General features: G+C 42.5%; 1 pseudogene; it reads left to right on the top strand.

The window, feature by feature from the left end:
• Window positions 1–6,115: 6,115 nt before the first annotated feature.
• On the top strand, window positions 6,116–6,554 carry LOC111181889 (ribosomal protein eL22-like pseudogene; annotated as a pseudogene).
• Window positions 6,555–22,215: the final 15,661 nt, after the last annotated feature.

The following is a 22,215-nucleotide window of genomic DNA, read 5'->3' as shown; positions in this document are numbered from 1 at the left end:
GACCGCAGCCCCTTCTGAATCTACCCTTCACCCTCCACTGTCATCCCCAGGGATGAGACTGAATTGGCAGCAGGTCAAAATAAAATGTTTGTGGGGCAGTAGCAGCCTTAGGGGGCCTGTGAGATGCTGGTGGGAGAAAATGCCGTCCTCAGATAACAGCTTCATGAACAACTCTCAGGTTTAAGTGCATGAGAAAAGTGCCTCGGCTGTGGTTTCCTCTCTAAGTGTTCCAGAGTGGACAGCTCATTCCTGCTAATGGAAAGGTCTGCATCCGCTTCCTGGATTTCGTGAACAGGGTAAAAACCCAGGAGAGAAGGTGCCCACACCATCGCCAATCGCACCCCATCCATTTGTGTGCTGAGCCTAACTTCAGGTTAATTATTTATGATGGGGCTCCAAAGGAAGTGTTAGTAAGAGACTGGCTGCCTCTTCTAATTGCCAGGTTTCTGAGAAGAAGCTTCAGCCTGGAGGGATTTTTGTGATTAGAATGAAAGGAAATATAAAAAAGCAAAGTGTGCTTTGGCCTGGTTCAAAAGAACAGACTACTGAGAACTAAAAAGAAAAATTAATTATTAATAACCAGAATATGGAAAGAAAAGGGGACGACAGAGGAAAGACGGTTTCTACCCAGCCCTCACCTGAATCTCCTGCAACCAGAAACCAAGGGGAGCTGCCCACAGAGTCACACACCAGACGTGGAGCAGATCGGTTGTTGATTCTGAAGATGAAACAGCATAAGGCTGCCTTCTGTTGGGAAATCTCAGAGCCAGGGGTCTAAGGTAGAGGGGGCTTCACCATGAAATCAAACTGAACTTTGGTTTTCCAAAAACAGCACGTGTGACACCTATTTAATTTCTAGCCATTTTTCTCTTATAGGCGCATCATCTAACTTTACAAAAAAAAATTTTTTATTGAAGTATAGTTGATTTACAAAGTTGTGTTAATTGCTGCTTACAGCAAAGTGATTCAGTTATACATACGTATATATATATATATTAATATTCTTTTCCATTATGGTTTACCATAGGAAATTGAATATAGTTTCCTGTGCAATACAGTAGGACCTTGTTGTTTGTCCATCCTGTATATAAAAGTTTACATCTGCTCATCCCAACCTCCCACTCCATCCCTCCACCAACCCCCTCCCCCTTGACAACCACCAGTCTGTTCTCTATGTCTGTGAGTCTGTTTCTGTTTCATAGATAGGTTCATTTGTGTCATATTTTAGATTCCACATATAAGTGATATCATATGGTATTTGTCTTTCTCTTTCTGACTTACTTCACTTAGTAAGATAATCTCTAGTTGCATCCATGTTGCTGCAAATGGCATTATTTCACTCTTTTTTATGGCTGAGTAGTATTCCATTGTATATAGGTACCACATCTTCTCTATCCATTCATCTGTTGATGGACATTTAGGTTGTTTCCGTGTCTTGGCTATTGTGAATAGTGCTGCTGTGAACATAGGGATGCATGTATCTTTTTGAATTAGAGTTTTGTCTGGATATATACGCAGAAGTGGGATTGCTGGATCGTATGGTAGCTCTATTTTTAGTTTTCTGAGGAACCTCCATACGGTTTTCCACAGTGGCTGCACCAACTTACATTCCCACCAACAGTGTAGGAGGGTCCCCTTTTCTCCACATCCTCTCCAGCATTTGTTATTTGTAGAGTTTTTAATGATGGCCATTCTGACTGGTGTGAGGTGGAACTTCATTGTAGTTTTGATTTGCATTTCTCCAACAATTATCGATGATGAGAGTCTTTTCATGTGCCTCTTGGCCATTTGTATTTCTTCTTTGGAGAAATGTCTATTTAGGTCTTCTCATCTAATGATTTTGTAGCTGCTTCTTACTTGGGCAATGAGTACCCAGCCCTTGGATCATTCACATCCCGCAAGATCAGAAAGGAAGAACAAAATAGAAAGAAAAAAGGCTTCCAAATAGTCCCATTTTGCTACTCAGAGAAAATTTGGTAGGGGAAGAAGTTATAATGATAGCAGATAAAATGCAATTTGAAAGTTACCTGTTTGTTTATGTATCACCCTTGTCCCCAGCCATCACTGACAACTAAGAGTTGACTTATTCATCAGTTTAAATCCCAGGTACTCTTCCTTGGGAGCAAGAAGCGGCGTATCAGGAAACGGTGAGAAGTTCCGTGGCAAAGACACAATTTGTAGCTCAACTGCTGGAGGACTTTTTCATTTGCATCCCACCAGGCAAACTCAAGTCTGAGTTTCTATGACTTTTGAGGCACATTTTACTTCCTTGCCTGGCACTCCACTCACCTATCCATTAAGGTGTGGAATTTAATAACAGGCATACTTAATTATAGACGTCGCATTTGCCTGTCCTGGAGGATTGAAAACAAAGTGTCTCCTAAAAAACTCAAGACTGGGGTCATGAAGGGGATCAGACTCACAGATCAAGAAATGCCACCAGACGTTTAAGAAAGGGATGGATGGGTACTTCCCTGGTGGAACAGTGGCTAAGACTCCGCGTTCCCAACGCATGGGGCCTGGGTTCGATCCCTGGTCAGGGAACTAGATCCCACATGCTGCAACGCAGATCCCGCAGGCAGCAACAAAGACCCGACAGAGACAAATAAATAAATAAATAAAATATTTAAAAAAAAAGGAAATGGACTGATGATGAAGCAGGGAGGGGCTGTGCATGGTGACTGAAACTCGTCCAGGGTTACCCACTAGAGGACCCGCCCCGGCGAGGTCTCTGATGATATGGGCAGTGCAGCGCACGGGTCCAAGTTGGAAAATATTGCTATGACTTTTCCTCTGCCAGGAAGGTCCCTCCCTGTTTCTTTCCTCAGTCAACTCAACGCCCTCAAGACAGTTGTCTGACAATGTAACTGTCCCCCCCATGGTGGAGTGAGCTCCCCATCACAGGAAACATTCAAGTAGAAATAAGAGAAAATATGTCTGTACTACATTTGTTCCAAAGTCCCTTCCAGCTCTTCAGACTGTGTGAATTTTCAGGTTAACAGAATTGAAGGCCATTCCCAAATCACAACAGCTGCTCTCCGGCCAACATTCCATCTGGTGAATCATGGAGGGAAACAGCGGTGGAGGTTATCAAAACTAATGATGGACAAAACTGTGACCGTGAATCAGAGGGGGCCCCCCCCCAGAATCAAGGTAGGGTCCCCATCTGAGGATGTGGGAAACTGGCACCCTCGTGCCTTGCTGGTGGGAATGTAAAATGGTGCAGCCGTTGTGGAACACAGCTTGACAGTGCATCAAAAAGTTAAAGATAGAATCACCATGCGACCCAGCAATTTCACTCCTAGGTGTATCGTATACCCAAAAGGATTGAAAACAGGTATTAAAACAAATACAGCTGACCATTGAACAATGAGGGGGGTCAGGGACACTGACCCTCTGCCCAGTTGAAAATCTGCATTTAACTTATAGTCGGCCCTTCACATATGGAGTTCCCCCATATCCGAGGTTCCCTGTCCCCAGATTCAACCAACCACGGATCATGCAGTACCTTAGTATTGACTATCGAAAAACGTCTGCCATACAGTTCAAACTGATGTTGTTCAAGGGTCAACTTACATACACAGTTCATAGAAGCATTATTCAAATAGCAAATAGCAAAAAGATGAAAACAGCCAAAATGGCCATCAATGGATAAATGAATAAACAAATTGTGTTTTTATATATAAAGTATTTTAATATACATTATTAGATACACAATTATGTATATATTATATAATGGAATATTTCTCAACCATAAAAAGGGATGAAGTATTGATACATGCTATGTGATGAGCCTTGAAAACATTACGCTAAGTGAAAGAAGCCAGACACAGAAGATCCCATGCTGTATGATTCCATTTACATGAAATATGTAGACTAGGTAGAGCCACAGAGACAGAGGCAGATTGATGGTGGCTAGATGCTGGAGGGCGGGAGGAATGGGCAGTGACCACTTAATGGGTACCGGGTTTCCTTTGGGGACGATGAAAATATTTTGGAACTCGATAGCTGTGGTGGCGACACAACACTGTAAATGCACTAAATGCCACTGAATTGTTCACTTTAAAATAGTTAACTTTACGGGGCTTCCCTGGTGGTCCAGTGGTTCAGAACCCGCCTTCCAATGCAGGGGACGCAGGTTCAATCCCTGGTCTGGGAACTAAGATCCCACATGCCACGGGGCAACTAAGCCTGCACGCCACAGCTAGAGAGAAACCCGCCGGCCGCAACTAAGGCCAAAACGCAGCCGAAAATAAAATAAATAAATACATTTAGAAAAAAAAAAAAGGGGCTTCCCTGGTGACGCAGTGGTTGAGAGTCCGCCTGCCGATGCAGGGGACACGGGTTCGTGCCCCGATCCGGGAAGATCCCACGTGCCGCGGAGTGGCTGGGCCCGTGAGCCATGGCCGCTGAGCCTGCGCGTCCGGAGCCTGTGCTCCGCAACGGGAGAGGCCACAACAGTGAGAGGCCCATGTACCGCAAAAAAAAAAAAGAAAGAAAGAAAGAAAAGAAATGTATCACAGAGCTAAAAAATACATCCAACTAGTGAATATAACAAAAAAGAAGCAGACCTCACAGATATAAAGAACAAACTAGTGGTTACCAGTGGGGAGAGGGGAGGGGGGGGGGAAGGGAAATTTTTAAAAAAATAGTTAACTTTATGTTGTGCGAATTTCACCTCAGTTAAAAATCTGTCAATGGTTCCCAGCCCAGAATGAAGAGAGGTCCCTGGAGCTCACTGCTGTGTGCCTCAGGGCAAGGTGATTGACCTCTCTGTGCCTCAGCTTCTTGGTCTATCAACGAGAGACAGTAATACCTGCCTTTCAGAGTTGTTCCTAAGATTACAGATCATTTACATTATGTGCCTGGCATGTATTAACTACTATGAAAAAAAATAGGAGACACCCTGATGTGAACATTTCTAGAATGGAATGGAATGGCTCTAGAATGCAGAGCCAGGGTCCTCGCTGACATTCTTCAATCAATAAAACAGGTGGTCTAGTTGTCAGAATACACTACCTCCCTCTTGAGAATCGGCTTATAAGAGAGAGGAACAAACGTTACTATTGTATCACCTTCCGCTTACACATCCATCAAATAGGAATCACCAGGTCAGAGCTCAGCATTTACTGTGTGCCAAATACTTTCCTTGTTGGAGCTCGCCCAACCCTGGAGGCCTTAAGCGTGTGTTATTATTCCTGTGGGTTTGAGAGCAGGCGAGCCCTCGGAGTGGGCGGGGAGGCCCAGAGAGGTGATTCGTTGCCCACCATCACACAGCTTAGGACCCACGTCCTAGCCCCTTTGGGAGGCCCCTTTCCACCTCTCCAAGGTGCACTGGAGGGCAGCTCAGAAATTTGCTAGAAAGCAGGAAAAAAATCCTACATGAGATTTGAAATCTGACATGAAGGACAGGTGACGTGCACCCCTGAAACTCAGCAGTACACCCCGAAAGTCAGTGTCCCTGTAGAATTTTTCAGAAGAGTGGCTACATCTCAGCAAGCTTAGCTTTCACTGCAGTTTCGACCCTAGATTATTAAGCTGAATACAAACATGCCATTTGCAAGAGATGATAAATGATTTAAAATATAAATAAATACAATGAATCTTACCAGCAATTCAATTAGCAAAAAAGAAAAAAAAGAGAGAGAGAGAGATTTACCTGTGCTGAGGAAGGCACGTGTGAATGGGTAAAACCCTGTAGGAAGAGTAAATTGATAGTATCTTTTAAAAGCCTTTCAGGGGCTTGCCTAGTGGCGTGGTGGTTAAGAATCCTCCTGCTAGTGAAGGGGACATGGGTTCAAGCCCTGGTCCAGGAAGATCCCACATGCCGCAGAGCAACTAAACCCGTGCACCACAACTACTGAGCCTGCGCTCTAGAGCCCAGGAGCCACAACTACTGAGCCCACTGCCACAACTACTGAAGCCCACGCGCCTAGAGCCCGTGCTCCGCAACAAGAGAAGACACTGCAATGAGAAGCCCGCGCACCGCAACAAAGAGCAGCCCCCGCTCGCTGCAACTAGAGAAAGCCCGCGTGCAGCAACGAAGACCCAACGCAGCCCAAAATAAATACTAAATAAATAAATAAATTTATATTTTAGAAAGCCTTTCAAACGTTCACACCCGCTCTGATCGCGCCGCCGGCGTGCAAGATGGCGGTGAAGAAAGACAAGAAGCCTAAGAAGTCAACCTGGAAGTTTAATTTGGACCTTACTCATCCAGTAGAAGATGGAATTTTTGATTCTGGAAATTTTGAACAGTTTCTACGGGAGAAGGTTAAAGTGAATGGAAAAACTGGAAATCTTGGGAATGTCGTTCACGTTGAACGCTTCAAGAATAAAATCACAGTTGTTTCTGAGAAACAGTTCTCTAAAAGGTATTTGAAACACCTTCCCAAGAAATACCTTCAAAAGAACAATCTTCGTGATTGGCTCCATGTGGTCGCATCCGACAAGGAGACTGATGAACTTCGTTACTTCCAGATTAGTCAAGATGAAGATGGATCCGAGTCTGAGGACTAGATGAAGCCGTCCCTTTCAGGGCTTTGCTTGCTAACAAAACCAATGAAGTATACGAGAGATTGAAATGGACCTTTAGTTTATCAGTGAATGAAAAACATTACGCTGTATGTTAAGCATTCATCCCTTTGATTTAAGTGTATCCTGGCTTTCCTTTAATACTTTAAAAAAATTTTATTGGGGTGTGGTTGATTTACAATGTTGTGTTAGTTTTGGGTATACAGCAAAGTGAATCAGTTACACACATGCACTCCTTTTCTTTTTTAAGATTCTTTTCCCATATAGGCCATTACAGAGTATTGAGTAGAGTTCCCTGTGCTATACAACAGGTTCTTATTAGTTATCTGTTTTATGTATAGTAGTATGTACATGTCAGTCCCAATCTCCCAGTTTATCCACCCCCCCCCACCCTTATCCCCTGGTAACCATGAGTTTCTTTTCTACATCTGTTACTCTACTTCTGTTTTATAAATAAGTTCTTTTGTACTCCTCTGTTGTTGTTTTTTTAATACTTTCTGTAAGCAGTATTTAAATAGCCTATAGCCAGTGGAATTTCTTCCAGGATTTCTGAAGTGTACTACTTTCACAAACGTCCTTGAGTTAAAGTATATAGTGAAAAAATGAAGCACAATTTTGGGTGTAACTTTATATAATAAAATATTTAAATTCTCGAAAAAAACCCAAAAAACAAAAAAAAGTTCACACACTTTCACCCCATAATTTCCCCTTCTAGGACTCGATCCTAAAAAACACAGAAGAACAGATAATGTTTTATGTCCCCAATGCTAATCAAAGTATTATTTATAATGGAAAAGTAGAAAAAGCCTAGAAGACCAACAGTAGGGCTACAGTTCAGTAAATCATTACACAAATCCATACAATGGAATGGAAAGCAGTCATTAAATGATCCTAATAATATGGGAAAATACTTATGATATAATATTGTTCAAAAAAGCAGGATAACATAGAGACGGATTCATAGAGACAAAAAGTAGAATGGTAGTTGCCAGGGGCTGAAAGGAAGGGAGAATGGTGAGTTATTATTTAATGGGTACCAAGTTGCAATTTGGGAAAATGAAAAAGTTCTCAAGATGGATGACAGTGATGGTTGTGCAAAAATGTAAATGGACTTAATGCTACTGAACTGTACGTTTTAAAATGGTTAAACAATGTTCATTCCAGCACTAGTTACAATAGCCAGGACATGGAAGCAACCTAAGTGTCCATCGACAGGTGAATGGATAAAGAAGATGTGGCACATATATACAATGGAATATTACTCAGCCATAAAAAGAAATGAAATTGAGTTATTTGTAGTGAGGTGGATGGACCTAGAGTCTGTCATACAGAATGAAGTAAGTCAGAAAGAGAAAAACAAATATCATATGCTAACACATATATATGGAGTCTAAAAAAAAAAAATGGTTCTGATGAACCTAGGGGCAGGACAGGAATAAAGATGCAGACATAGAGAATGGACTTGAGGACACGGGGAGGGCGAAGGGTAAGCTGGGACAAAGTGAGAGAGTAGCATGGACATATACACACTACCAAATGTAAAATAGATAGCTAGTGGGAAGCAGGTGCATAGCATGGGGAGATCAGCTCGGTGCTTTGCAACCACCTAGAGGGGTGGGATAAGGAGGGTGGGAGGGAGACGCAAGAGGGAGGGGACATGGGGATATATGTATGCATATAGCTGATTCACTTTGTTATACAGCAGAAACCAACAGAACACAATAAAGCAATTATACTCCAATAAAGATGTTTAAAAAAATGGTAGATTTTGTTATGTGCACTTTTTACCACAATAAAAAAAGCAGGATAAAAAACATACATATATGATATGATCCTAACCACATAAGAAAAAAAGTTATATACGAAATATTACCAACAAAATAGAACAAAATAGTAATATTGGTTGCCTCTTGATAAGAGATAGATGACTTTAGGGTCTTCCCTGGTGGCGCAGTGGCTAAGACTCCATGCTCCCAATGCAGGGGGCCTGGGATTGATCCCTGGTCAGGGAACTAGATCCCACATGCTGCAACTAAGAGTTCGCATGCCACAACTAAGGAGCCCACCTGCTGCAAATAAGACCTGGTGCAACCAAATAAATAAATAAATATAAAAAGAATAATATCTAAAAAAAAGGAGAGAGACAGATGACTTTAATTTTCATGTCTCTATTTTTCTGTATTTTCTATATATTCTATTATGTGGATGTACATTGTAATATTCAGGAAAAAATAAACTTGAATTTTTAAATGCAGCCTAATTGAGCAAAGGAAGAATTAAGAGTTTCTAGCGTAGCTTTTTCCCACAATTTGCTCACAAATATAACAACCTACCATCCGCATTCTTTTCAGAGATGAGAAATTGTTCTATAAAACAATTTTAAAACCCAGCATTTCAGAAGAAAAAAATTATGGAAGATAAAGTCCGTGTGTGTTTACAGTGTCTTGATTTGCTATCATGTTTTGTCTTAACCCGTCTTATTCTCTTTAATTCCCCATGAACTTAGAAGACACAGTCACAGTGCAGCTAAAATTTTGCCTTTGCTATGACTTAGTTTATGAATGTTATAAATATAACTGATTTGTAAGGGAGAAAGCACATTCTTGGCAAAAACCAAATGTCTCTTAAGATGGGCTTAATTAAAACAAAATACTCTCTAAATAGAATACCTCATCAGAATGCATGAAAATTTTAGAAGTTGGACATGACAAAGTAGGTTTAAAGACATAAGATTATTTAAAGCAAAACATTCTTCTTTGTAAGAGACCCAAAATACGTCTAAGGGTGCACGAAAAGTCAAGACTGCAGAGCAAAGACTCTGTGTTTGAAATTTTAATGTGCACATTTTAAAAAGCCAAGAAATACGACTGTAATCTGGGTGAGATTAGACAAAACCAGGAAGGTGATAAAGTAGCAGAAGGAAGTGCCTTTCAACAGAAGAATTTTAGGCTTTATATGAGAGACCTTAGCTCTAAAAATGACGGTGGCAAGCAGCCACAGTCAAGGCAAAACTTCATGGTTAAAAGACAAAGGGCATTTTTAAAAGTTATTTCCATTTTCCCCCTCTGGAAAGGGTTTTTTCATTTGCTCAGTTAACTATGAAATTTTACTACATTTCCCAAATGATCTTGACCACATACCATGGAAGTAACCAGGAATGAAGTCCTCCCAATTTGAATTTCTGAAACAGCTACGAGTTGAAGGTACACCTAGTGCAGCCTCATATTCCAAAGGGTCAGTTAAAAACAACCTCTGAAGAGCAACAGCCTTTAAAATGCATTTGCCAAAAAGCAAGCATCCCATTTTAAGTTCAAAGTTTTATCTGGTCTGTTTGCTGACACTTAAAAGGTGAATTTGGGGGAGATGTTGGATTGTCGAGTCCCATGGGGCAGATTTTTTTTTATCAGTAAGGACCCTGAATGCCTGGGTCTGCTCACCTGGGCCTCCTGCACCCAGCATCCCTGGCCAGATCCTTGTTTTCATTGTTGACCCACCTAAGAAACGTTGTGTGGTTGAAAAGCACATAAGACTAAACTATATTTAATTTTTCCACATGCAGTTAAATAACTAACTCAAGAGTATATCATTTTTTACCTATCTGGAATTCTCAGGGCCTGAAGGGTTTTAAGATAATTTTTCAAGGATGGGTAAACTCAGAGTACTTACATGTTTCCCAAGTAAAGAACTTACTTTCTGTTTCCAAAAATATCAAATGCTCTGAGCACCATCATGTTCTTTATCTTTTTTTTTTCCAGGCAGGATCAGAGTGCGCTGGGATAAAGGTAAAGTACCTCTTTATAGTGAGGTACACTACACTCTGAATCTTTCAATGTTGTGATTAATCGCTCTAGACTTTTATGAGAGATGCCTGGGAGTCATTACTTGGGGAAGGATTGGGGAAGGTAATTGGGACATATTTGCATTTCAGAAAGATGTGTGTGGGAGAGGGAGGTTTAGAGGGTCAAGACAGGAGGCAGAAAGACAAGTTTGGAATTCGATGCAGGTCAAAGACAAGGGTCCAAAAAAAAAAAAAAAAGACAAGGGTCCAAGCTATGATGGTAGAAGTGGAGATGGACAGGGAGAAGTGGTCAGATTCAGATATAAAAAGAGAGAGATTTGGCAAGACAGCATCTTTATCCTTGTTCTAGTTACTACTGCTGTGTAACAAGCCAGCCCCAAACCTAGAGGCATAAAACAACCCTTCTGTTATGTTGACGGATTTCGTGGGTGTGGAATTAACACTGGGCACAGCAAGGATGGCTTGTCCCTCCTCCTTGATGTCTGAGGCTTCAGCTGGGACGATTCAAAGGCTGGGAGGCGTGGGGGGCAATTGGATGGCTGGGGGCTGGAATCATCTGGAGGCATCTTCACTCACTGTTTGGCAACTGACGCCCGTTTTCAGCCAGGACCTCAGCTGGGGCTGACAGCCAGAACACCTGTGTGCGGTCTGTGCTTCCTCACAGTATGGTGGCCTCATGTAAGGTCTTTGACATGATGTCAACTCAGTGCTCCAAACACAAGTGTTCCAGTGAACAAGGCAAGAGCTGAACAGCCTTTTATGACCCAGCCTTGGAAGTCATTTAGTGTCATATGTCACATTAGTTACAAGTGAGTCATAAATTTGCCCAGATTCAAGGAGTGCGGGTGATTTGCACTCCATCTCTTGATGGGGTGACAATGTTCTAGAAGGGCATGTGGGACAGGAGTTCTTGTTGTGGCCATCTTTGTGAAATACGATCTGCCACGATCATCAACGATTCTCTCTGCAACGACCAAGTACCAGCCCATGTAATCCCCACAATGACCACGAGACAGGTGTTATCAACTCATTTCACAGGCTTAGTGAGGTTGAGTGACTCGTCCAAGGGTATTAGGCCAATGAATGAAAGACCCAGAACCAGGGGGTCTGACTCCGAAGTCCCTTTCCTTATCCATTCTCTGGGTGTAAGTGATTATGGGGGTCTGAGGACAGGAAAAGTAGAAGTCAGGACCCACACACTGGACGACGAAGGGAGAACAGGAGAAGGGACAGGCTTTTGTTGTGGCATCGAGGTGAGGCCAGTGCTGGAACCCTGCAGAGATGCTCAGGACAGAGCTAAATGTCTGGACCGCAAGTGCCCAGAGAGCCAGAATGGGAGCTATCAGCTGGGAAGAGGGTGTGGAGGTGGAGGGAGAGGAAGCCGCTGAGCACCGAGGTCCAGAAAACACCAGGCTGTTCCCTGGAGAGGACCGGAGAACGGGGTGCTGGGCTGGGATTGGCGGTTGGGTCAGACGAGAGGCCGGGGCTGGAAGCACTGAGAACATGGAAGTTAGGCTGATGGAGGACCCAACAGGAACGTAGACTGTCATTGTAGAGCCACGAGTCTGATCCCAAAAAATCTATCATCTGAAAATACCGTGCTAAGTGAAAGAAGCCAGGCACAAAAGGCCACATGTTATATGATTCCATTTATCTGTGAAATGTCCAGAGTCGGCAAATCCATAGAGATAGAAAACTGGGGCTGTGCGGAGGAGGGAATGAGCCTGGGGTTTCCTCCTGGAGTGATGAAAATGTCTGGAACTAGACAGTAGCGATGGTTGCGCAACATCCTGAATGTACTAAATGGCCACTGATAGTAAATTTTGTGTCATGTTTTATGACAATAAAAAAAAAATCATCCCATATCCATAAAGGGAAAAATGGGTACATTGAACCTCATTAAAACTAAAAAGATTTGCTCTGCGAAAGACCCTGATAAGGCTATGAGGAGACATCTCACAGACTGGGAAAAATTATTTGCAAATCACATAGCCAACAAAGGACTCGTATTGAGAATATATAATTTTCAAAACTCAACAGTAAAAAAAAAAAAAAAAGTGGGCCACTTGGATCCAGTGAAAAGGGAGTGGAGGAGAAATGCCTTTCCACGGCTCTCTTTAACAAGAAGTAGTCTGTGCGATTATCTGACCAATGTCTGTGTGTCCCCAGTTAGAGCCCAGAAAATCAGTTACTAGGCCTGGTTTTGCTCACTATGTGTCCCATGCCTGGCCCAGTGGCCAGCACATAGTAGAAGCAGAATAAATATGAATGAATGAATGAACAAACCAATGAGCAGGGGCAGGGACCTGGTAAGTGCTGGCCAAATGGACCTAGAACCTCTAAAGCATGATGACTGGAGATCCCATTGAACACAGCAATGAGGAGCACATTCATTCATTCATTCATCCGGTGAATATTTGTTGAGCACCTACTGTGTGCCAGACTCTGTTTTAAGCATATGAAATACATCGATGATCAAAACACACAACAATCCCTGCACTCATGGAACATAACTTTATATGAAAAGACAAGGCATTATTCACAACAGCCGAAAAATGGTAGCAACCCAAGTATCCATGGATGGATGAATGGATAAACACAATGCGTCCATCCATCCAACGGAACACTCCTCACTCAGCCTTAGAAAGGAAGGAAATTCTGACACCTGCTACAACGTGGACGAACCTTGAGGACATTACGCTAAGTGAAATAAACCAGACGCGAAAGGACAAATACTGTGTGATCCCACTTCTATAAGGTCCCTGGAGGAGCCAGATCCATAGAGACAAAAAGTAGAGGGTGGGGCCCGGGGCTGGGGGAGGGGGAGGGGAGTTAGTGTGTAATGGGGACAGAGTCTCAGTTTGGGAAGATGAAATGAGTTCTGGAGATGGACGGTGGTGATGGCTGCACAACAACGTAAGTGCACTTAATGCCGCTGAACTGGATGCCTAAAACTGGTTAAAATGGTAAATTTTGTGTTAAGTGTGTTTTACCACAATTAAAAACATTCTAATAATAAGGGCTGTGGAGAAAGGAAATTTGTGAACGAGATTACCATTTTAAGGAGGGCAGTCAGAGTTTGTTCATACTTCAATTCATATTCAGTTCATATTCAATTGATAGGATTTTTAGCTGCTCTTGAGAGATAGAATGGCATTACAAATTATTGAGGGGAGGGTATTTGTGCAAAGAAGATCACTTAAGGGAATTCCCTGGCGGTCCAGTGGTTACGACTCAGCGCTCTCACTGCCAAGCCCGCAGGTTCCATCCCTGGTCGGGGGAAATAAGATCCCACAAGCCATGTGGCGGCGTGACCAAAAAAACTAAAACTAAAACTTAAAAAAAATTTTTTAAAAAGAGAGCACGGGACTTCCCTGGTGGTGCAGTGGTTAAGAATCCACCTGCCAATGCAGGGGACACAGGTTCCAGCCCTGGACCGGGAAGATCCCACATGCTGCAGAGCAACTAAGCCCGTGCGCCACAACTACTGAAGGCTGTGAGCTCTACAGCCCATGCCGCACAACTACTGAGCCCACGTGCCACAACTACTGAAGCCCAAGCGCCTAGAGCCTGTGCTCCGCAACAAGAGAAGACACTGCAATGAGAGGCCAGTGCACCGCAAAGAAGAGTAGCCCCCGCTCGCTGCAACTAGAGAAAAGCCTGAGCGCAGCAACGAAGACCCAACACAGCCAAAAATAAATTAATTAATTATTTTTTTTTTAAAAAAAAGAGAGAGATCACTTTATTTATATCCTTCTGTTATCCAGAATAAAGGGTGGTGAAGATTCTGGAGAGTCAAGAGCTATGTCTTACACTGTTGAAACATTTCCCCGAACCTTTCTGTTGAAAATAAGTGTAAACTGGGAAATCATACCACTGACCTGCCTTGATAAACATACTATACTTAACTAAAGTACCTAATTTTTTTTTTTTTAAAGAGCAAGACTTGAATGGGGTGAGGGGGTGGAAAGCAGGTCAAAGAACGAGGCTTTGGGGGACAGACACAGAGGCTGCTGCAGCTGGAATCAGTGACACGTGAGGCAGGAGAGGAGGTCAGGAAAGAACCGGGCACAGATGACACAGGACCTGGGAGGCACTGTTAGGGCTTGACTTTTAATCTACATCAGAAGGAGAGGAAGAAGCTTTTGTGCCAAACATCAGATCAATTTCCGAACCTTTTGTGCCAAACATCAGATCAATTTCCACAAAGCAACAAAGAAAAGATCCCGGAGCTCTGTTCCCAGGGCTGGTTTTAGCTTCTCACCCAGGGATGTTATGGTTTTCCTGCTGCTTAATCCGCACAGGAATCAGAGGCTCCTAGGAAAAAAAACTGGGGGCGAGGAGGGTCACAGGCTCTTAAGAAAACTTGATAAAAATTTAACAGACCATTGGTCCACACGACTAATATCTCAGTTTCAAGCATGAGCTCAGGGAAACCTGGGAGTTGTCTTGGCTTCTAAGGTACTAAACAACCCTATGCTTCAGGACGATAACTCCCCAACATAAATGAAACAAAATACAATGGGAACTTTCCTGGCTTTCAAGTGAATGCTTTCATCGTAGTTCTGAAGTCTCATGTACTACTGAATTACTATGCAGATGTTAAAAGGTATGAGGTAGGTCTCTACCAACCATGTGAAAAGATGTCCAGGATACATTATGAAATGGAGGGGGGAAAAAAAGCAGTTTTATAGCAGTTTGCATTCATCTCATTTTGGTTTAAAAAAAAAAAATTTATGCGAATAGGTTTATAGTACATGCAAAAGCAAAAAAATCCTCTGATATCAGTTAATATGGATACATATGTGCTAGAATAACAGAGAACTTTCACATTCTATGTTATATATTTCAGAAGTGCTGGAATTTTAAAATAATGAGCACGCATTACCTCTGTTGTCAGAAAAGATGATAAAAATGTTTTCAATGGAATACCTAGAATACATAAATGTCTCTCAAAATCCAACAGTAAAAAAACTCTATACAATAAAAATAAACAAGAAACCTAGGGTAGTTCCCTGGCCGTCCAGCGGTTAGGACTCAGCCCTTTCACTGCTTTGGCCTGGGTTCAATCCCTGGTGGGGGAACTAAGATCCCACAAGCCACACGGCTCGGCCAAAAAAACAAAAAGAAAAAGAAATCTGATTTTAAAATGGGCAAAAGACATGCATAGATAGTTCACAGAAATGAATATAGAGATAGCGAACAAGCACATGAAAAGATGTTCAACTTCATTAGCCGTTAGGGAAATGCAAATTAAGACCACAATGAGATATCACTATGCATTTGTCAGAATGGTTAAAATTAAAAATAGTGACAATACCAAATGCTGGTGATGATGTGGAGAAACCAGATCACACATCCATTGCTGGTAGGAATATAAAACAATATAGCCTCTCTGGGAAACAGTCTGGTGGTTTCTTACAAAACTAAATATGTACTGACCATATGGCATTTATCCCAGCAAAATGGAAATCTATGTTCACACAAAACCTGTGCATGAATGTTCATAGCAGCTCTATTTGTACTAACTCAAAGTGGAAACAATAAAGTTGTCCTAGAACAGGTGAATGGTTACACAAACTGTGAGTTATCTATACCGTGGAGTATTATGCATCAATAAAGAAGTAAATGACTAATAACAATGCAACAACTTGGATGAGTCTCCAGGGAATTATGCTGAGTTAAAAAAGCCAATATCAAAAAGTTACATACTGTATGATTCCATCATAGAGACAGGAAGCAGACTAGAACTAGTGGTTGCCTAACCATGGGGGGCAGGAAGAAAAGCAAGTGTGGCTAGAAAGAGATATCACAAGGGACCCTTGTGTGATGGAACCATCCTGCCTCTTAATTGTGATGGTGTTTACATAAATCTATGTGTGTGATAAAATTGCATACAGGCACACACACAAATGAGTAAAACTGGTGAAATCTGAATCAGTTCTGTAGATTTTATCAATGTCAATTTCCTAGTTATTATATGTTACATTATCTACATAGATGTTACTATCTGTATAATAACATATTATATTACTATAGTCATGCAAGATGTTACCACTGGGCAAAACTGGATGAAGGATATAGGGCACCTCCCTGGACATTTTGGTAACTTCCCATGAATTTAGAATTATTATTTTTCCAAAGTTAAAAAACTCATATGGGGACAGATATAAGGTTCCTCTGGATTAAAAATACCCACTTTCATCAAAAATTTTAAAATATTTCTTCCATTTTCACTTAACATATATCTTACGGCGATGGATTCTTCGGGACTTTAATGAATTATTTTAAACATATCTTTCAGCTTGTATGTCAAAAAAAGTTCCATCCTCTAATCTGATAGATTTTTATTGGATAACCCAGGACATCTGTATCTGCCACAGTTTCACAAATTATAATCTATAAACCACCTGGTATGCATAAAAGGATGCAGATTCTGGGGCCCATTCAGCCCTTCTAAATGGGGTTATCTGGAGATAGGATCTGGCCGTCTGCCCTTGTATTAAGCACCTGCAGTGGTTCTGAGGATGAGTCAAGTTCAAGAACCACTGGTACAGTTTATGAAACTGAAGTTAGAGCTCCAAATAAAACAAATATTTTGCATGGTTTAGAAGAAAACACTAGAGAGCTGACTAAAGTGACTGTGACCTTATATAATTTTCTGACATTAAAAAGAAAACAAAGTCTTCCAAATGTCAAATACAAAAATGGATCCTAGGAGAATAAAAGTCTCCAGAGGGTAATAATTTACAAACTCCAGATCTAGGAATGTCACTGAAATTCAATTTCACTTATTGAATTTCATATATGTCCACTGTTCTGGCATGTAAAGCGGAAAATGATGCAAGGTGCGGGGGAGGGGCAGTTGGGCTGATAATCCGCCATTCTAGCATGGTCCCAAGGGCCAGTATGGTCCAGCAGGCTGGCTGAAAACAGCCCAGAGGTGCATCAACTAATGAACAGGAAAACAAATTTTGGTATGTCCATGCAATAGAATATTATTCAACCATAAAAAAGAATGAAGTACTGGGACTTCCCTGTGGTCCAGTGGTTAAGAATCGGCCGCCCAATGCAGGGGACATGGGTTCCATCCCTGGTCCAGGAAGATCCCACATGCCGTGGAGCAACTAAGCCCATGCACCACAACTACTGAGACTGTGCACCTAGAGCCCATGCGCTGCAACAAGAGAAGCCACCACAGTGAGAAGCCCGCGCACTACAATGAAGAGTAGCCCCCGCTTGCCGCAACTAGAGAAAGCCTGCACACAGCAACAAAGACCCAACGCAGCCGAAAATAAATAAATAAGTTTATTAAAAAGAAAAAAGAAAGCTGAGGAGCCCAAACTCTAGCAAGCAGAAAGCAGGGACACTAAAAACTTGGCCAAAACCACAAATGCTGTTTAAAGTAGTTTCTGGGTTGTTGGGTTTTTTTAATGTTTTTGGCCGCACCATGTGGCATGTGGTATCTTAGTTCCCCAGCCGGGGATCAAACCTGCGTCCCCTGCATTGGAAGCAGAGTCTTAACCACTGGCCCACAGGGAAGTCCCTAAAGCAGTTTTTATGTGGGACTTCCCTGGCGGTTCAGTGGTTAAGACTCTACGCTTCCACTGCAGGGGGAACGGGTTCGATCCCTGTGTGGGGAACCAAGATCCCCCATGTTGCATGGTGCGGCCAAAAGATAGAGTAGTTTTGGGGTCTCCCAGCAGGCCTCAAAGTTACTGTCCAAATAAATTCAGCAGACTTTCTTCAAGACCATTTACGAGGGATTTCCCTGGTGGCGCAGTGGTTAAGAATCCACCTGCCAATGAAGGGGACACGGGTTCAAGCCCTGGTCTGGGAAGATCCCACAGGCTGCGGAACAACTAAGCCCGTAAGCCACACTACTTAGCCTGCGCTCTAGAGCCCGTGAGCCACAACTACCGAGCCCACATGCCGCAACTACTGAAGCCTGCGCGCCTAGAGCCCGTGCTCCGCAACAAGAGAAGCCACCGCAATGAGAAGCCCACTCACCGCAACGAAGACCCAACGCAGCCGAAAAAAAGAAAAAAAGACCATTTAAGAGTTGACTGTGATCTCCAACACTGAAGTTGGCCATGGCTGGGAAGAGGTGAGGCTGGGCCACCTGCCCAGGCAGCCCGCCATGAAAACCCACACACTTAGGCTAGTAAGCACCCAGACATTGTTGGTTGACTGAGTACATAACCTTTTTATTTTTACCTTTTAAATATTTCTAACAGAATTTACTTATTTCACATACTTCTGATTCTCATCCCTGACTATTCATCACGAACCTTCCCCTCATAGTATTTTCTCTTTAACCACCAACAATCATGCCAATAGTAACCGGATCTGAACTTTGGCAGTAGAACAATGCTTCCTGGTGACCCCAATGTACACACATAGTATTGAGGACATATCTGCATGTGGGATTAGCAACTGTGAGACTGAAAGTTAGTTTTTGATCTAATTTTAACTGGTTTGCTAGTAGAAAGCTTGAAAAAGAAGTCTTAACACTATTAGAGCTAGCTAGTAAAACTCCGATTTCCTAGTATTTAAATGAATTTAAGCTCTCAAGTAGACGGTGACTCCACTCCCAATTGTCTCTGCTGCTGGTTGGGTGTCTAGCATGTGCTAAGTTCAGACAAAGTACTTTGCATGCTTTAGCACCCAAGGTCCTCCACAGTGGCCTAAGGACGGGAACATTACCAACACCGTAATGAAGACAGCTGAGGGACAGAGGTTATGTGCCTTGCCAGGGTCACCCAGGAGTAAGTAAGTGGTGGAGGCAGGATCCAGATCCTGGTCTGAATGCCAGCAACCCCCGCAGTCTTCCTGCAGAGGCCCCTGAACATAGAGCTTCATACTGGCTAACGCACTGTGTGTGTGTATGTGTGTGTGTTTGCATGTGTGTTCGTGTGAACTTTTCTTTTATTGTGACAAAATATCCAAAACATAAAATTTACCATTTTAACCATTTTTAAGTGCGCACTTCAGTGGCATTAAGTACATTCACATTGTCGTGCAACCATCACCACCAGCCATCTCCAGAACTTTGTCATCTTCCCAAACGGAAACTCTGTCCATCCCCCAGCCCCAGACCCTGACACCTACCCTTCTATATTCCGTCTCTATGAATCTGACTACAGTAGGTACCACAATCGAAATGGAATCATACAATAGGTGTCCTTTTGAGTCTGCCTTATTTCACTTAGCATAAATTTTTTCAAGGGCGTGTTTGTGTTTAAAGTTAAAAAAGCAACCGCAGGCACTTCCTAAAGGAAAATACTCTGTTTACCTGCAACCTTTGAAGACAAAGCCTGACTCTGGGGGCTGCCACCAGAGTTGAAGGAGGCTGACACCTGCACCCCTAAAACAATGGGGAGAGCCCCAAGACCAAGTGATTCCCAAAGACACAGAAACGGATCAGACCCAGTGAGCTAAGCCAGCAGATATACAGGGTTGACCCCAAGAGGTTAGTGGACTCTTTAACTCACATTTTGGGGGATGCCTTTCTAGGTCAGGTATATGCTGTTAATCATTGATGAAGGTAAACTTTCTAGTTTTAAAAAAAAAGAAGTCTTGGTTCTAGAAAAGAATTCACCGTTCATGGATGTCCATAGAAATTCTCAGTTTTTCTTCTTTCCTTTTCCCCCCAGAGAGCCTCATTGAACAGAAGCAGCACCTGTCTTTCCCAGATTTAAGCTATTTAACAAGTAGCTATTTTTGCTAATCTTTTGGATTATTCTTTCTAATTGCCTGAGAAACAGCGCCTTAAAAAGGAAAGATTTCTGCCTTAGAACTTATACCAGGTTGAAAATAGTCATGATCAGTTAAAAAAAAATAATACTGTGTTAAGTACCCAAAAGATTTACCTTAAAAACTGGTCCAACTGGCTAAAAATAACCTCTAAACAAATAACAAAACCTAGATGAGGACCCGTGGAAGAACCAGAGCCAACAGATTCTTCAGAAGTGAGGCTGGAGGATTGACCAGCTTCTGGCTTAGTTTGATCTGGTGCAAAGATCAAAGGCTGGTGCAGGTCCCTAAAGACAACAGCCACAAAAGCAAAAATAAACAAATGGGCCACATCTAACTCAAGCGCTTTCTGCACAGCAAGGGAAAGCATCCACAAAATGAAAAGGCAACCTCCAAAATGGGAGAAAATATTTGCAATCAGCCTTCTGATAAGAGGTTAATATCCAAAAGATGTAAAGAACTCACACAACTCAATAGAGTAAAAAAAAAAAAAAATTCTGATTTAAAACTGGGCACTACCAAATGTAAAATAGATAGCTAGTGGGAAGCAGCCACATAGCACAGGGAGATCAGCTCGGTGCTCTGTGACCACCTAGAGGGGTGGGATAGGGAGGGTGGGAGGGAGGGAGACGCAAGAGGGAAGAGATATGGGAACATATGTATATGTATAACTGATTCACTTTGTTATAAAGCAGAAACTAACACACCATTGTAAAGCAATTATACTCCAATAAAGATGTTAAAAAAATAAAACTGGGGACAAGGGGCTTCCCTGGTGGTCCAGTGGTTAAGAATCCACCTTCCAATGCAGGGAACCTTCCAATGTGGGTTTGATCCCTAGATGGAGAACTAAGATCCCATGTGCCTCGGAGCAACTAAGCCCGCATGCCACAACTTCTGAGCACTCGAGCCACAGCTAGAGAGGCTGTGTGCTGCAACGAAGATTGCGTGCAACTAAGACCCTATGCAGCCAAAAATAAATAAATAAATATTTTTAAAATTCAAAGAAAAAAGAAAACCGGGCACAAAAGCTGCATATACATTTTTCCAAGGAAGACATACAAATGACCCACAAGTACATAAAAGGGGCTCAGCATCACTCACCATCAGGGAAATGCAAATCAAAACCACAATGAGATATCACCTCACATCTGTTAGGAGAGCGATTATCAAAAAGGCAAGAGATAACAAGCATTGGCGAGGATGTGGAGAAAAGGGAACTTTTGGACACTGTGGGTAGAAATGTAAATTGGTGCAGCCACTATGAAAAACAGTTTGGAGATTCCTCAAAAGAATTAAAAATAGAACTACCATACAATCCAGCAATCCCATTTCTGGGTATATATCCAAAGGACGTTTAAACAGGATATTTAAAAAAAGATATCTTCACTCCCATGTTCATCGCAGCATTATTCACAATAGCCAAGATATGGAAACAACCTAAGTGTCCATCAACAGACGACTGGATAAAGAAGATGTGGTGTATATACAATGGAATATTATTCAGCCATGAGAAAGAAGGAAATCCTGTCATTTGTGAAAACACAGGTCGACCTTGAGGGCACTACGTTAAGTGAAATAAGCCAGAGAAAGACAAATATGGCATGATATCACTTATGTGTGAAATGTAAAAAAAAAAAAAAAAGTCAAACTCATAGAGATAGAAAGTAGAAGTGGTTGCCAGGGGCTTGGGGGTGGGGAAAATAGGGATCCTCCCCTATTAGGGCCTCTGGAGCAACAAGGTGGGAGGTGACAGTCTTGGCCCTTTTGTGGCACACCCTCTAGGAAGCACAAAACAATCCTTCAAGGCACCCTTTCCTCGACAAGCGGAGGGCTCAGAAATGGGGGCCCCAGGTCTGCAGACATCCCTACAGGTGATATGCCCATTGGGTCCAAGGGTGTCCACCTCATCTCAGGCTGCTACAACACAAGACCATAGACTGGGAGGTTTAAACAACAGACATTTATTTCTCATGGTTCTGGAGGCTGGAAGTCTAAGATCAAGGTGTCGGGAGATTCGGTTCTTGGTGAGGGCCCTCTTCCTGACTTACAGACGGCCACCCTCTTGCTGTGTCCTCCCATGTCAGAGAAAGAGAGAGAGAGATTGAGAGAGAGAGAGAAATTCC

The sequence above is a fragment of the Delphinapterus leucas genome, chromosome 15 (assembly GCF_059928025.1).
Source record: "Delphinapterus leucas isolate spDelLeu-1000000601 "Yukka" chromosome 15, BTC_Dleu_Yukka2, whole genome shotgun sequence".
Lineage (NCBI taxonomy): Eukaryota > Metazoa > Chordata > Mammalia > Artiodactyla > Monodontidae > Delphinapterus > Delphinapterus leucas.
The sequence above is the reverse complement of the archived record's forward strand: the minus strand, read 5'-3'. Positions and strand labels throughout refer to the sequence as shown.